The sequence below is a fragment of the Brachycentrus maculatus genome, unplaced genomic scaffold, assembly GCF_059751285.1.
Source record: "Brachycentrus maculatus isolate JH-2025_06_01 unplaced genomic scaffold, ASM5975128v1 h1tg000005l, whole genome shotgun sequence".
In the NCBI taxonomy this organism is placed as follows: domain Eukaryota; kingdom Metazoa; phylum Arthropoda; class Insecta; order Trichoptera; family Brachycentridae; genus Brachycentrus; species Brachycentrus maculatus.
Genome location: NW_028280760.1, coordinates 1949025 through 1955695, shown reverse-complemented (window position 1 = coordinate 1955695; position 6671 = coordinate 1949025).

The window sequence follows — 6671 nt, the reverse complement described above, 5'->3', positions numbered from 1 at the left end:
GGAAGCATCCGGCGTCACGAATTTAAATTTAAAGTAAAGCATTAATAAGAATAAATCATTATCTTTACTTATAAAGGAAATATGAAGGAAATATAAAGTTCTGTGCATTTACAGGACTAAGTAAAGGACCTGTCATCGACTGGTTTACGTTTATACAAGATTCGCCATTCTGCCCACCAAAATTTTACCATATCACATTGATTGTTTGAACTTGTATGTTATTTTTATTTTGACTGTCTTTGCGCCTCAGATATACCAATATATGGTAATATTAATAAATATTTTACTGAAAAAATAATCTTATATTTATCTTTACCCCCTATGAATCGAACCTGAGACTTCATTCAAGAAGCCAGACGCGCTCAGCACTACACGGCGGAGTCGGGCGAAAATTGAAATTCAGGCAAGTGTAATTCAATTGATTTGTTAACTACTTATTTTACAATTTTGTGGCATTTGCCGCGAAACTGCCTGTGAAAATATATAAAAATAATGTGTAGTCATAATTATTTCATTGTTAATTAACCCCTTAAAATCTATTGGCACAGACACGGCGACATAATTAACTTTTCAGTAAATTGACTGGCGCCATAGCGGCCCCATAAACAATAAGCCAAGGGTCCTAAAAAAGTCTCAATATTTCGTTTTACGCTGTCGCCACTTATGTTCGGTTTTGTATTTTCCTTTACTCTTAACTCAAAATAATAATTACGCATTGATTTTTTCCGCAAAACTTTTTGGCAGCGAAAATTAAATTTGTTTTTGACACTTGGCTTTCTCTGATGAAACTTCGACAGAGACGACAAGTAATTGAATGGGCGCGCGTTTTCAAGATATCATACTTAAAATAACAGAAAAAGTATTTTTAGGTGCTTATTTTTTTAGAGGGAGAATAAATTTTTAATCAATTTAAATTTGCAGTTAAAATATTTCTTATCGTAAGGACCTTCATTTAAACAATAAATTGTGTAACTTTAATAGTAAAGAAACAATCCATAGGGATTGTTAACTTAGCAACTACTTTCGTATCTACCTCGTGAAAGCTTTCCCCTTCTGACCATAGGTGAGAATTTTTTCGAATAGATGAAGATAGATGAAGCCTGAATATTATTTCAGTATTACAATTTTTATTTATCCAGTAGTTAATTAAAAATAATAAACATGATTTTTAAAATAATTTAAATAAAAAATAATATGTCTATTACATATCGCTCACTCCTTTCAACAACGTCGTATTTCAAAAAACTTGATTTTTCAGGAGATCGTTTTTAAAGGCTTAAAAATATAATAAAATGTATTAAAAATGGACTGCAAGACGCACAAACGTCTCCATTATTCGCGAACTGTCAGTGACAGAAAGACTCTCCACGACTTGCAGGAAAAGGATTCTGTCCTACTTTGGGCATATCGCCAGAAAGAACGAGAAGAGTCTTGAAAAACTGGTAGTAACAGGTACAGTTGAAGGCAAGCGGGCAAGAGGACGGTCTCCAACAAGATGGACAGACCAAATAAAGGAATTAACCGGATCCTCGCTAAACGCAGCCATCAAGTTGGCCCAGGACCGAGAAGAATGGAGAGGACTTGTGCACCAAGTGCCTGACATTCCAGAAGACCACGACGCTCAGCATTGAGCAAGAAGATGAAGAGAAGAGATTAAAAATAAATATCAAACCACTTATTGAACTTTTTACTGTGCAACAGATCTTTTTAGGTAAAACATGAACGTTTTTTCACCATTTGAAAAATATTTAGTATATTTAAAAAAATAATTAAACAGTACATTTTCATCAAAATGCTAAAACAACACTTTCTACCCTGTAGCGGGTATATGTTAAGTTAAAAATATGCCGCTTTTGCTGGGATAAACTACATTTTCTGGGCATTCCGAAAACATGCACAACTGAAAATTGACATTTTTTAAATATGACGTTGTTGAAAGGAGTGAGCGATATGTTTACAATGCCTCAAGCCAGTGGTCGGCAAACTTATTAGCAAAGAGCCAAATATTTCCACATTACAATAGTTTTAGAAAAACCCTGAGAGCCAAGTCTGTTTACATTTCTAGCTTAGAGTAGTTTAATTTTAGATCCAATAAAACTGGATTTTACACATAATAAGTATTGTATTCATTGATTTAAAAAAAAATCGTTTGAATGTAAGGTATCCATAAGAATACTACTGCGAATAATGTCCTTGCATCTCCTCCTAATGTGTATGCTTGAAAATTGTTTTTCCCATGAATATGTAGAGTTAAAGAAACTTTGTCACTTTGCAAAGGTTAAGGGCCGAATCCGGCTCCCGAGCCACTCTTTGCCGACGTATGCCTTAGCCATAAAGATAAAGCAAATGTTGTGTGCAGACATTATCCAAATTTATGCTAATCTATTTTTATCGAGTGCAATTATCAACAACTTAAAATCACATAAATTATTTCAACAATTGAAGTCGGGTTTTTTATGTTAATTTATACAATGGGACTCGTATGTTTCAGAAAACATGCCATTTAATGATTTACAACAAATATATAATATTGACCGCGAAACGCTGTCTTAAATTACCCGCAGGGGTAGGCAGAGAGAATAAAACTTCATCCCACCCTATCTTTCCAAACAATCTTTGCCTCTTTCATATTCATCCTTCTCCGTATACATGAGAAGACGCATAAATTTGGAAGAGGCGAATAATATTTGTAAAGACAGACTGATATGGCATTCTATTCTCTCTGCCTACCCCTGCGGAAGCGGCGTGATGGTTATTTAGTCACTTAGTTAAAAACCTGATAATATTCTATCGGTATTCATCTTCAAACCCTCAACTGCACCCAATGGTGCATAGGGCACTGCATCATATAAACGCAGTGTTATCTTGATCACGACCACATGAAGGAAAGGTGATCAGCCCTCCGCTTCAGGTACCAGTCCAGGGTAATATTGAATAAATATTAAAGTGAAAAAATCACTTATATTTATTTAACCCCCCCCTGGGAATCGAACCCGAGACCTGCAGTACGGTGGCCGAGCATGCTGACCATTACACTACGGAGGCTGACAAAAATACTATATCTCTTGTTTTGTTTGCTAATAAAGCGACATGTCGAGTTGTCGTAAAACAAAAATAACACGAAAATGTATCTCTGTCATGCAGAAATCCTGTTTATATTACACGAGAAAGGATTCTGCTTCTTTAAATAAATGTCTCCTTGACCAATATTTTATGACCGCGGAAAACGCGAAGTTCCCTTGTCGCTGCTTCACTGCGTGTCACTCACGCTCCACGCGCTCCCACACGCGAGAGATAAACATTCAATTTCAATTGTGCTTTGATCGTAATATCGATAATTATAATAAATTTACATCCCGAATCCATAATCTATAATATGACTCACTGAATTCGCTAGTTGTTTTCGGCATTTACTTTTTATTTTTGTATAAATCAGGGCTGTCCCAAGCATAGTCCGCGGAAATCAATCGTGGTTTCAGATTTTACAAATAAAAATGTATCTGCTATTTAAAACAGAGACCCTTTTATTATCTTTTACAATGCTTTCTTAATTCAACATATCGCTCATTTGGTGCAACGATGGCGTAATTACACTTTTAAAAATATTACAGGAGATGCCATTAGGACGTTGTAGCAAAAGAAATGGCGCCATTTTATTCAATTCTCTAATGACACTCGCGCCATCTCGCAGCATTTCACCACAAAATCAATTCTGTCCCTGTTTCTCTCGATGTAAATAGTCTTTTGACATATTAAACTTGTATTTTTTAAAAGTGTTTTTACGTCATTGTTGCACCAAATAAGCGATATATAGCTGTTATGAACTCATATGTACTATGTCATGAGATTAATCATATATTTAGATATCAAGGGAACTTCTAGGAATTCCGAGAATTTTAGTAGTGCAGTTGTCAATCATAGGTACAATGAATGGTGAATGTTGCACCTGTGTAAAGTGATCGCTAAATCAGCCTATGACAAGGCTTAAGTCCTTAATATCCAGACTTCCATATTCTTCTTTATCTATGTTGAGAATATTTGTTTTTTTACCAAACATTGTTATCAAAACGTTGTACTTAGTTATGTTAGTATTTAATTATATTGTCAACTTTCATTTAGAATCCCATACTTGTTAATATGCAAAACCCCACAAAAATCTTTTTCTTCCTGGCTTCATCCCAACCTATCGTCTTTGTAGACTGTTGGGGTCAGCTCTCCTCGTCCTCATGTTGTAGGTCCTACTGTCATGGACAACGTCACCTAGGCCATGCCTTCGAATCATGTTTTCTTTCTGCAGCATCCATGAATTATGTAATCTTCCTCTAGATGTCTTTCGAGGAAGAGGCTGTATTTTTTATTTCGAGCATTTATATTCAATCCCGAGTAAGTACCAGTAGTACCCTTTTAGTTAGGATGCTTTAAAAAGAAAGATAATTATTATTTATTTACGTAGATAACTTCAACTTTGCTTCTGGTTTTTCGTTAATGAATTTGGCATTCCGAAACCGGATGCGATCCGTATTATTAGAAAGACAAATCGACTAAAAATATAATTAACGAATATTTGTTTTTAACAGTTTTGGAGTGTCCAAATCCTTGTTCAGAAATCTTGGTTTCTCTAGGAGTTATTTTTACATTTTGACAACTCAACGCAGATGAAGAAAAATGTAGAAGTTTAAATATTTACAGGAGTAAATTTATACAATAAATTGATCATCATTTACAAACATTCACAAAAAGGGTTTCTTTTCACAAATCTGGGTTTCTCTCTACTTAGGACTTATTTTTACGTTTTGGTATCTCAACTTAGATAAACAAGGATATGGGTTTTAACAGGGCTTACGACCCGTCACATATATTTACACAAATTTAAAAATACAAATCTTTGCTCAATAAAAAGCTTACTCAAATCATCCATAGATGCTGCCGAGAACTCACACATGAAACATCGTGTAAATTATAAGATATACATACCATATGAGTGACAAAAATTGGGTAGTGTGGTTGTCAATCACGGGTAGAATGTTGAATGTTGCACGTGTACGAAAAGATGTCCAAAAATATTGAATTCTCGATGTTTTGATGTCAGGTTTTCCCATTCGTCAGGTTTGTTTATAGTACAACATTTGAGTGTGTCCAAATATTTGTTCACAAAATCTGGATTATCTCCAATTACAGGAGTTATTTTCATATCATTTTTTGACATCTCATCAAAGATGAAGAAGAAAATGGAAGTCTGGGCATTTACGACCGTCATAGGCTGGTTTAAGCGATCACTTTACACACGTGTAACATTCACCAAATTTAAGAGTTTCTGCTTAATAAAAAGCTTCTTTACATCTCACCAATAGATGTCTCTAGTGAAGTTCTAGTGATTCAAGAACAAGGTTTCTAAATTGGTTCATATATATAGAACTTCCAAGAATTTGAGTAGTACATTTGTCAATAATGGGTAGAATTGGTGAATGTTACACGTGTGTAAAGTGATCACTTAAACCAGCCTATGACGGTCGTCAGCCCCGTAAATGCCCAGACTTCCATATTCTTCTTCATCTTTGATGAGATGCCAAAAAATAATTTGTTTATAATGTTGCTCTGAACATTACGCGGCTCTCAAATTCGCTCTCACCAAAATAATGCAATTAAAATCCTTGTTATTTGACATTTGCGCACGTGACAAATATTTTCCTAGAATTTTTCAAATTTCAAATTGATATTCTCTTCTTGTCCGTGCGTATTTTTAGCCAATGTTTGCGTTAATCCGTCCGTAAAAAGATTTTAAATCGGGACGTGAATGAGAATTAGTCGAAGTGGTCGGAAAAGTCGATTTAGAAATAGAATCCCACCGACCATTCGGAATTCAGACTGAAATACGTGCGGGACGCTTCATAATACCGTCTGAATAAAATATAAATACATATATACTTAAGTGTTTATTAGCATCTCATATTATATTTTATCTCATTATAACATTATATGGTATTATGGTGGTACGGACATGTGGAGCGAATGGATAACGAGAGAATGACTAAGAAAATATATGTGGCGAATGTGAGAGGGAAAACAGAACGAGGACGACCGAAAAAGACTTGGCACGATCAGGTCAATCAGAACCTAAAATCTGGCGGTGTCGAAAGTCTGCGTAATCGGAGGGCATGTATGACTGGATGTATGGATGTGAAGGAGGCGAGGAGTGTATGTCAGGACAGAAGAGTGTGGCGTTCCATCCTCTCTGCCTACCCCTGCGGGGAAACGGCGTGATGGTAGTAGTAGTAGTAGAAGTATAACATTATATGCGAGAAACTATGTTTCATAAAAATATAATATAGTAGTAATGTACACAATTTTTGACCGCCTTCGTGGTGTAATGGTTGGCGTGTTTAGCTACCGTGCTGGAGGTCCCGGGTTCGATCCCCAGGCCGGGGTGAAAATAAATATTAGCGATTTTACAATCTACTATTTATTTAACATCACTCTGGACTGGTCCGTGAAGGGCAGGAGTGATCACCTAGTTTTAAACCTTTAAATACATATTCGTTACAATAGCTCAAAACACAAATAATTCTTGGCAAATCGCTCACTCCTTTCAAGAACGTCATAAATCAAAAAACTTGATTATTCAGGAGAACCTTTTTAAAGTTTAAAAATATAAAACAATGTATTAAAAATTA